This window comes from Vipera berus, assembly GCF_964194415.1.
Source record: "Vipera berus genome assembly, chromosome: 2".
NCBI lineage: Eukaryota > Metazoa > Chordata > Lepidosauria > Squamata > Viperidae > Vipera > Vipera berus.
In genome coordinates, this window is record NC_138203.1 from 40,322,426 (window position 1) to 40,334,436 (window position 12,011).

The window sequence follows — 12,011 nt, forward strand, 5'->3', positions numbered from 1 at the left end:
ATTGAATAAAATAAATGATAAATATGTAATTTATTCTGACATTTTATTGATACACAAAAAGTTGTTGCCCAAAACAGAAATGTTGAAAAGATTGCAAATGAGTTGGGAATATATTCTCTTGAGTGACACGATTCATTAGGAGATGTATTTTCTGTTCCTCTTTCTATCATTGTATGTAGTGTGATTGAATTTCATTTATAGGATTCTCCAGAGTCAATTTTGGAATAGAATGGAGGACAAGAAATAGGTATCATTGGATTATTTGATTTTACCCATTTTATGGTACAGGAGAAAATATTTTTGGTATTTATAAAGCACACTGGTTTTTTAATTTTAAAAGTTTAGGTTTTTTTATAAGGTTAGACAACTTTCAGGAAATCCTTTACAATATTACAGGACTTTCAGGAATGTTGTGATGCTTGAGAAATTATATTTTAATAATAGTTCATTATATTTATGTTTTAAATAGCCTAATTTCACATTTTTCATATACCAAATGATTCAGCTTCTATTATTAACCTATCGTTAGTACTGTATGAAATCCAGTTCATAATTTTAAATACTGTAAAAATGTAACTTCCCAACATCATTATAATTTTATTTATTTTAAAATTAAATTTGGGGTGAGTAGCTATACTGTGACTTTTGGAAGGACATCACTGGAAAACTGGGAAGGACATTAGAAATGGAAGAAGTTAAAGACACATGGCCTAGTCCCACAATACTGTGTTGTGAGCATCACAGCTCTTGGAGGAACTTTGTTCTGATGTACTACAAAGAGAAGAAACCTTTCCATAAGATGTTATCTTTCTGCAAAGTTTTCTCCAAATATCCATTAAATCAAGCTTCATTCTCTAAGTTATCATTCCTCTAGAGCTTTAATGATTAAGTTGTATGAGTTCTTTACTCATTTTTGTTTCCTTTTTTCTCTCCAAGGGATGGATACATTCCACATTCTTCTGTTTCTTAATATATTTTTGTGAGATGGTGTATTAATAATAAAATTATTCATTTTATGAAGTTCTACTTTGTTGCCCAGATTGTGACTCAAGTAAATGAAAATACATTACCAGATTATTAATTATTTTCCAAGCAGTTTCATTTTCTCAAAGTACAAAAGTATGAAATACGAATTCAATGCCAAGTTTGGTATGTCTTTCAAATGAAAGGTTATGAGCAAACATATTTTTACATTTCACTGTGTCATATTTGGCCGATAACAGCTGGGTTCCCATATGCCAACTCTACCTCTATATTTACTCTGGCAACTATATTACTGGGACCTAAGAACATCAAGCAGAACATTTAGGGAACACATACGTGTTCATTCACCACTCTGGTAAATGCTTTCTACATTTCTCAGTGCTACCTAACAGCCTTTACACTGGAGAAACAGCCACTTTCTATATAAAAGAATAAACAGTCACAAATCTGACATCCTAAATGTTAGAACTGGGAGTTTTGTGCACCTCTGATTTTTAACTATTTAATAGCAGCAGCACTTAGCAATAGCACTTATATACCACCCCATAGTGCTTCACATAATTCTCTGGGTGGTTTATAACATCAACTTATTGTCCTCAACAATCTGGATCCCCATTTTACTGACCTCAGAAGAATGGAATGCTGAGACAACCTTGAGCCTCTCAGGACTGAACTCCAGACTGTGGGCAGAGTTAACCTGCAATACTGCATTCTAACCACTGTACCACCAAGGCTATTTAACATAGTTAAAATATTTTATTTCTTACACTAAGGTGGCTCTACCTGAGAAGATAGATTATAAAGACCAATTAGATCAAGTTATAGCTGAGTTGATATTCATCAGAAGATTTAATTCCATTTTTCATGGAAGGAATATGAATCAAGGATTTTTGACACATTACACTTGTCAACTAACCATTCAAAACTGAAATGCCCACATTAAATAATGTGAGTATTTCATATTTAGTGATTTCCAATGCATTTTAACATCTCATTTTACCATTCACCTTTCCTTTTTTTCCTCCCTCCAAAGTAGATAAACACAACCACTATATATAAATTTTCTTGACAGAATTAATTTCATGTGATAAGGGAATTTTCAGTAAGCATCATTTCTTCATTGATTTTATTTTATGGAACTAACAGGAACACATACCACTACTTTATTTATGATCTATTCTAGAAAGTTTTTTTTAATACCTCCCAAACACAAAAGATAAATGTTTTTTTTTCCTTTTCCTCATCCTTACAAGCATATGCATGTAAAAAAGAAGAATTTATTTTATTTAACAACTACAATAGATGTGATCCATAAAAATATATGAGAAAATGAAATAATTTACTCTTTAAAGCACCACAAATTCTTGTTTATTATATTATTTACTTAAAATGTAAGGTGTTCAGTTTTTTAATATGCAAAAATAAGATTGCTGAAACAAGCGTAACTCCTGGCACTTCTCCAGGTTTTGTCAACAGAGGAGCATTCAGAGGTATTATTCAGTGGCATTAAGCGGCATTTGCCGACCCAAATATGGGCCAAATCTTTTTGCCTGTATCAGCCCAAACTCAGGCTGTCCACAGGCGGTAGTCGCAACTGCGATAATCATTATTATCATTTATTTTTTTGTTAGCAATCCAAAAATTATTACATATATATATATATATATATATATATATATATATATATATATATATATATATATATATATATATATATATATATATATATATATATATATGTGTGTGTGTGTGTGTGTGTGTGTGTGTGTGTGTGTGTGTGTGTGTGTATGTATATTATGAGCAAAATATATATTTACACTGTATAATATATATATATATATATATACATATATATGTATATTACATATATACATATACATATACATACATACATACATACATACATACATACATATATATATATATATATATATATATATATATGTATATGTATATGTAAAGGTAAAGGTAAAGGTTCCCCCGCACATGCGTGCTAGTCGTTTCCGACTCTAGGGGCCGGTGCTCATCTCCGTTTCAAAGCCGAAGAGCCAGCGCTTGTCCGAGGACGACTCCATGGTCATGTGGCCGACATGACTAGACGCCAAAGGCGCATGGAACGCTGTTACCTTCCCACCGTAGCGGTCCCTATTTTTCTACTTGCATTTTTACGTGCTTTCGAACTGCTAGGTTGGCAGAAGCTGGAACGAGTAACAGGCGCTCACTCTGTTATGCGGCACTCAGGATTCGACCCGCCAAACTGCCGACCTTCTGATTGACAAGCTCAGCGTCCTAACCCACTGAGCCACCGCGTCCCTCTATATATATATATATATTAGAGACTATTGCAGTATTAAATATATTGGTCATTTTAGCCAAACTCTCCCAACCAAATGAAAGTATGTCTTCCACTGCATCAGAATCTTCACATTATTTCTAACTCCATGAATGAAAACTAGTTTCACGAAGGATTAATGAATTGTTTCAAAAAAATAATGTGTTGATGTTTTCTGTCTTTGATCTTCTACTTTAAAGCTTTAGGTTCTAGTCTCTGCTATATATGTTTGATTTCATTGTTGTCAAAAATTCTTCCCTAAAGAACTTTTATTCAGGAAACAAAGTATTGGCATTACATAGTTGAACCCAAAAACTAAATTCCCTTTTCCCGGATATAAAGTAACAAAGTGCAATTCTAACCCCCAGTAAGCTGTCATAAATCACATTCTCCAATTAGCCTAAAATGCAGGCTTTCTCCCCAGCTCCTCAGCCCACCAAAACATTATCAGCTCGTCCTTGGGTTCCCACAAAGCAGCATTGTTGTTATGGCTAGCTGAGTTCAAGCTTTCATCCCAACCCCCCCAACCCCTCTGCACCTGATTTCTAAATACCAGAAAAAGCATGTTAAAAGCAAAGAGAAAATGGCTGCAATTTTCATCAGTTGTCAGAGTGGGAACATCCAATGTTTGCAGCGTTGACAAGTAATACCACAAAACATAAATAAGTGCATAACTAGATGGTGGCTTCTTCCTCTCAAAAAATAATGCAGAGAGAATAATAGCCTTCAAAGAATCATAGAAGAAACCAAGTCTCTTCCTTGGCATATCCATGTAATGGGATCTCAGGTAGAAAGTCTGATTACTAAGGTAATACTTAATAATTACTAATTAGATTAGTAATTTCATTCAGTGTTAAGTGATCTCATATGTTTACATTTCAAGCCTCTTATACCTTTGATCATTGACAAATACCATATCAGTCCTCATCATCTGATCATTTACTGAAACAAATGTCTAATAGATGTCTAAAGTTGCTTGGTTCCACAGTGTATTACACACATCTTCTTCCTGAGCAACTGCAAGGCATTTTATACAAAAATGGATGTATATTTTCCTCCATGGTTCATTTTTTCCAAAGCAATTTAGAGAAGTGGAATATTGATAATAAAATATGCCCCATGTGCACAAAGTTAAGCAATTGTTTTTGTGTGCAGTGCTTATATTACAGCCAGGAATTATTGCATCTCTCAATTTTGATTTAATTTTGATTTACTTTCTTACTCCATTACATTAATGCTATTCCATTTTGTAGCTAAAAAAACTTTTTAAAAATGCATTATAGCAATAGCAATAACACTTAGACTTATATACTGCTTCATAGTGCTTTACAGTTCTCTCTAAGCTTTTTACAGAGTCAGCATATTGCCCCCAACAATCTGGGTTCTCAATTTACTGACCTCAGAAGGATGGAAAGCTGAGTCAACCTTGAGCTGGTCAGGATCGAACTCCAAGTTGTGAACAGTGTTAGCCTGAATACTCCATTCTAACCATGCACTACCATGAGTCAATCATCTCATCAATAACATTTAGGCACATTTCTATGCACATTCTGCAAATAGTATAATGTGCTTTCTTTTGCATTTTTCATGCTATATATATTTTGGGATGTAAGGAACATTGCAACATCCAATAATTTTGGCATATACCTGTACTATGGTCTGCCAATAGCTTAGACAAAATGTGCAATCGGATACGTTCACATCAAAAGTAAACTAAAAATTATCTACCTATTTCTTCCACAACTGAATTTGCATTTTCAATCCCCACCATACAATATACAGTACTGAAATTTCAACTTTAAAAGGCAAGAGACTCACCACAAGCCTTCCACATCACAAAATATTTTGTTCTTAGTGGAAGCTATTTCTGTGTGATCTGCTATTTTGTTTGTTAAGCTGAAACTTAAAGCTATTGTATTTTTCCTTTATTGAGCTGCATACATCCACCTATAATGTTGATGGCATGTATAATAAAGTATTTTCAGAAAGTGTTTGTCACAGGACAACTAAGTGTAGAATATTTTGGTTGATCCCTGGAACAAATTTTAAGGTAAATATTTTGTCCATATGTTTATACATAAATTTAGCTACTGATAACTTCATGCTTATCTAGAACTCCTTTCAATAATAATAATAATAATAATAATAATAATAATAATAATAATAATAATAATAATAATAATAATAACAACAACAACAACAACAACAACAACAACAACAACAACAACAATAATAATAATAATAATAATAATAATAATAATAATAATAATAATAATAATAATAATAATAATAATAATAATAATAATAATAATAAAAACTAAAAGCTCAAACCTTCAAAAAAGGTCTTGGTAAATGTTAATCCCTCATGGTATTTATAGTAAATAAATATTGGATGTTGCAAACCAATATCCATCAGAAACATGTACTTCCTTAATTGCTTGTGCTTTTGGTATTACTCCTGAATTTCAAAGATGTAAAACAGTTATAACTTGGTGGACTGACAAAAGTAACTCATCCACATGTGCTATTTGTTTCAGCATGATAATTTGCTGAGGACGTATGTTCACAATCTCATCTCATCTCATTTCCAGCTTTTATCTGGAAAGACTGCCGGGGAATATTTCTTTACATCCAGTTACTCGTCTATGTGTCTTCAGTTCCAGCTATGGGAACCAGGCTCCTGAGCTCCACAACCTCTTACTTTTCTGCTGGGAAGGAGACTCAGAAATTGGAATATCAAACGCGTGTAAAACTAAACCAGGAAGTTGATATTCCTATTAGCATAGGGAAGGCAAAACTTTACTAGGCTACTTTTAACTTGTTGGCAGATGAAGCAAAGGTAATACATAAGACATATACTGTATACCACTGTATAATAGTACAATAGTAATATAAAATTATAGGAAATAATAACAACAAAGGTTTCTCTCGCTTTAAACGGGACCTGAGAAATGAAGGATTTAAGGGTCTTTTTAAACTTCAGGATATACTGTAGGTCTTAAGGCATATTTTACAGGGAAGTCAATTCCAATGACAAGGAGCTAGATATGAAAAAAATGAAGTGGCTATTTTAACATGATGAAAATCTGTTCAACATTGGTTGCATGGTTGAGCTGAGCAGAGAAGAATGTGAATTTTTGTCAACTTATTCAGATAACAGCTACATGGCACATATGGAATTTAAACTGATAACTGAATGCTTCCAAAGACCCAACCAAAGTTGGGATTGACTACATACATACATGCATGCATACATATATACATACATGTGTTGACCCAGAATTAGGGGACAGTATAGGACAGTACAGAAAATATCAATTGTGAATGTGCAGATGGCCCTACTGTCTTTGGGCTCTTGCAAAGTCCTGGATGCAGGGTCATGAAAGGCCAGCAAGGAAAATACTCAATGTCCTAACCCATCCAAGAACATACAATATATTTTAGGGAAACACCCAAAATGGAACATGTTTGTTACTTCTGCTCTTTTATCTACAGTATGCCAGACTTACTGGGTAAAATCTTTATCATGCGTGTCAGCTTTGCTGGATGGCTTGCTTATGTAACCAGAAAGAATAAATACAAGGATTTCTTGTCTTTCCGGGCTGCTCTCATTTAGAGGAGCCCGTCTTTTTCTTCAGCTGAATAAAAACATAAAGCTTGAAGGCAACTTCTGGTTTCCTGTATTTTTTACCAGCAAAACCTCAGAACCTGTGAATCAGAAGAAGTCCAGAATTACTATGCCTGTAGTGCTCTTTTGGACTTGTACTGGTCAGTGAAGAGCAAAGTTAGGAAGGGCTGCGAACAAAATACTACAAAATTCAGGTAGGACAATCCAAGGCATGAATTAACTGCTAAGCCATGCCTGTAATAAAATATGAAGAATTATTTGGATATGTTAAAGACATAAATTATAGCTTCTTGCTGTTTTATTGATAAACACTTTTGAAACATCTTTTAAAAATTATTATTGATGACAGAAATAAGTTTCTCCCATCATTAAGAGTTAACAAGAGCAGACTTAGGACTGAACCCTGAAAAATACCTATGCACCGACATAAAAGACCTTTCCACTGAATCAAACATGTGTGATGAAAATTATTGAACTGAAGTAAACAAGAAACTGCCTATTGACCTCTGCAAAGATAAGAAAATGATGTTATAAAAATCCCACAGACAAGTCCAACAGCACTAATACTGAAGAATAATTTCCATTAACCACCAGCAAGCCATTGATGGTACAGTATGAGTCACTGCTGACTCACTAGAATATCCCATAAGAACCTTAAAATAGGTCAGTAAAATTATTTGCTGAGAAATAAGGAAGAAATGGAATTAGTACAATTTATTCAATGAGATTACTCTTTTAGACAGCTAAATAAAAACTGAATCATATTAGTAACTGAGCGGGCATAACAAAGAGTTAAAAACTTTGACAAACATATGAGGATGAATTGCAGACCACCTGGGGGATCCAGGCAACTCCCGGTCTACCAGCTTGCCTGCCGGGCTGGGTAGACCAGGACTAATGAGTTCACGAGAGTTGGATTGACTCGAGTCACTTTGGCCGGCCATTCCAGGTTGGCCCAAACCAAAGTCCAATGAAGAAGCAGAGTAAGCACAGCGGCTGTCTTGATTGGGTAGACTTTCCCCCTCAGGGGACCCATGTTGCATTCCCAGGCTTCACCCATCTACGACCACTTCCCCATTGTAATGACTGGTTGAGTCCTCAGAGCATGTGAACTGCCCTGCTTGGCTGTCAGTTTCTGGCTCTAAGAGTGGACCCATCATGAGGTCCTTGTTTTGTGACCGTTCTGCAAACTGCTTCCGCAGCTGATCAATATGGTGGTGAATGACTCACCCCCCCATTCAGAGCCACCTCATACGAGAGAAGGCCCGAGATTTTGACAATTTTACCTGGCACCCACAAGGTCCCATGCCCATAGTTCTGGGCCCACACACCATCACCCACTTGCAACCCCCTTGGAGGCTTTGGGTGTGAGGTGTTTGCTGCCACCCGGTCAGGGTACAACCTGTCCAGCTTCATGATGAGTCTTCTCCCCCAGTGAAGCTCTGCTGGGCTCTTGCCTGTTGTTGTACAAGGCATAGTGTGCTGGCAAAGCAAGAAATCAGCCAGCCTAAGGTGCCAATCTCCAGTCACTATGCACTTGAATGACTCCTTTGTAGTGCGCACCATACGTTTGGCCTGCCTGTTAGTCAAGGGGTGAAAGGGAGCTGATGCAGCATGCCTTATGAGGTTAGTCCTCAAGAAGGCTTGAAACTCTGCCACTGTGAACTGAGTCCCGTTGTCCGATACTATGATGTCCAGTAGCCCGTGTGTGGCAAAAAGCTTTCTAAGCACCTGGATAGTCCTAGCAGTAGTCATGGTTGAATTAGGAATTACTTTCAGCCATTTAATTTAATTTAATTTAATTTAATTTAATTTAATAATATTTCTATACCGCCCTTCTCCCTGAGGACTCAGGGCGGTTCACAGGGCAAAAGTGAAATACAAAATACAAACATTAAAAAGAGATTAAATGATTGCCCAAGTTAAAACAATTAATATACAATTATAAAACCCCAAAGATAAAATTAAGAATACAAAAAATAAAAACCCCCACCAATCCCCATCAGGCTAGGCCGGCTTGTACAAACAAAAACGTCTTGAGATCGCGACGAAAGGAGCGAAGATCGGGCACCATCCGGGGCTCTACCGGTAACTGATTCCACAGCTCCGGAGCGCCCACAGAGAAGGATCTCCCCCTGGGGGCCACCAATCGACATTCTCTGATCGGTGGCACCCTGAGGAGGCCCTCTCTGTGGGAACGCACAGGGCGCAGGGAGCTTGATGCCGGCAGCAGATGTTCCCTAAGGTACTCCGGCCCCATGCCATGGAGGGCTTTGAACACCATTACCAGTACCTTGAATCTCACCCGGAAGGCAACTGGCAACCAATGCAGCTCACGGAGCAAAGGTGTAACGTGGGAGTATCGGGAGACTCCCAACACAACTCTCGCGGCTGCATTCTGTACCAGTTGGAGCTTCCGGGTGGTCCTCAAGGGCAGCCCCATGTAGAGAGCGTTGCAGTAGTCCAGACGAGAGGCCACGAGCGCATGAGTGACCGTGCATAAATCATCCCAGCTAAGATAGGGCCGCAACTGGCGCACCAGGCGAACCTGGGCGAAAGCCCCCCTAGTCACAGCTCCTATATGGTCTTTCAAGGTGAGCCGTGAATCTAGGAGGACTCCCAAGTTGCGGGCCCTATCTACGGGGGGTAATAGTTCACCCCCCATAGCAAGAGGTGGAATGTCCGAATAAACCCGGGATGAAGATATGCAAAGCCACTCAGTCTTGTCGGGGTTGAGTTGAAGTCTGTTCCTCCCCATCCAGACCCGAACCGCCTCCAGGCAACGGGACATCACGTTGAGGGCATCACTGGGGTGGTTTGGGGTCGAAAGGAAAAGTTGGGTATCATCAGCGTACTGATGATACCCAACTCCAAAACCACGAATGATCTCACCCAGCGGTTTCATGTAGATGTTGAACAGGAGAGGCGAGAGGACCGACCCCTGAGGAACTCCACAAACAAGAGACCTCGCGGTCGACCTCTGCCCTCCTGCCAACACCGACTGCGAACGTCCCTGGAGATAGGAGGAGAACCACTGTAGGACTGTGCCTCCCACTCCCAGTCCCCTGAGACGCCGCAGCAAGATACCATGGTCGATGGTATCGAAAGCCGCTGAGAGGTCTAATAGGACTAGAACAGAGGAATATCCCCTGTCCCGAGCCCTCCAGAGATCATTCACCAGCGCGACCAATGCCGTCTCCGTGCTGTGCCCGGGCCTGAAACCCGATTGGTACGGGTCTAGATAATCCGCTTCATCCAGGACCAGAGGGAGCTGATGCGCCACCACACTCTCAACAACCTTCGCAAGAAAGCGAAGGTTGGAGACAGGATGAAAGTTGTTCAATACAGCTGGGTCCAAGGCAGGCTTCTTGAGGAGAGGCCTCACCACCGCCTCTTTCAAGATGGCGGGGAAGCTACCCTCACCCAGAGAAGCCGATATAACTGCTGTCGACCACTATAAAGAATAGCTGTCCCTAAAAGGGCCCAGTGAAGTCAGTGTGAATCCTTGACCACAGTGTATTAGTTTCCTCCCATCTGTGGACAGGAGCATGTGGCATTTCTGGTCTGGACTGTTGACACATGTAACACCCATGTACTTGGGTCTCGATAGCCTTATTTAACTGTGGCCTCCATAGGTAGCTTCATGCCAATGCCTTCAGCCAGACTATGCCCAGATGTCCCTCATGCAGAGATTGAAGTACACAGTTCCTTAATGAACTGGGGACAATAACCCTGCTCCCCCATAAAATGCAGCCTTTGTGAGCTGAAAGCTCGTGTCTACACGTGAAATAGCTCTGTAACTCAGGTCCAGGGCTATGTTCAAGCTACCCAGTGTGAATCCAAGCCAAAACTCTACTTAAAACCTTGTCTGCAGCAGTTTCTGCAGCCACATCCCCAGCATGGAGGGGAAATTCAGGCAAATCCTGAATTGAAAAAAATGCGAGCTGCTAAAGCCAGATCTGGCTCTACCTGTGGCAGTGGCAACCTGCTAAGGCTGTCTGCATGGCCCATGTCTTTGCTGGGTTTGTGAACCAGCCTGTAGCTGTAGGCTGAGATGAAAATGGACCATCTTAACATCCTAGGGGACAGAATTTGAGGCATCTGCCTATCAGTAGTAAATAGCCCCAACAGTGGCTTGTGGTCAGTGAAGACTGTGAATTCCCTGCCATACAAGTAATCATGGAATTTCTTCACCCTGGCCACAATGGCCAAGGCCTCTTTGTCAATCTGAGCGTAGTTACGCTCAGTGAGTCCCATCACTTGACAAATGGCTTAGGACAGCCCCCACCCCATAAGGGGATGCATCACACGCAATGCATACAGGCAGTGATTCTTTAAAGTGGGTGAGCACTGAATTGGAGGACAGTAGTGATTTTACTGCCTTAAAACTGTTTTTGTGAACCTTGGTCCACTTCCATGGGGTGTTTTTGTCTAAGAGCCGGTGTAATGGCCATTTCTATACACTAAATGTTCAAGACAACTGAATGTTCAAATTAGTGCCGGAATGCAAGAATGACTTAATAAGTTTAACCAGAGCTGGTAGGAAGACTCCCAAGATTAGAATGTAACAATTGAAGGATACAAGTTGTTCAAAAGAAACAAGAATTAGAAAGGGAGAAAGGGTTTATTTTATGTTTAAAATATTCCTCACTGCCTAATAAACCAAGTGAATCAGCTTGGCAAACAACAACAGATATAAAATAAATGAAGAAATAAACAGATTACATTTGTTGAATTCTACTATCATTTTGCCCAACCAGAAATATGAATTGTGATTTATTGAGTTAAAATGCAGATCTTTGAAAGAGGTATGAAATAGAAGAGACATGGGACTAATTATGTTGCCATCAGTTGAGAGACCAAACCTATTAAATATATTCCCTCCAGAAAACTTGTCTTGCTGACAATTCCACTCTTCCTTCAAGGAAAGAGGTGAGATAAAAGGATACTTGATGTGATAGTAAATAAGGAGCATTTCTGAGGCATTGGAAGAAGTAGGAACACTGATATAATGTGACTACTAGAGGAAAGTGCTAAAGTGCCTGATTTTAAGAAAAACTAAAGTTA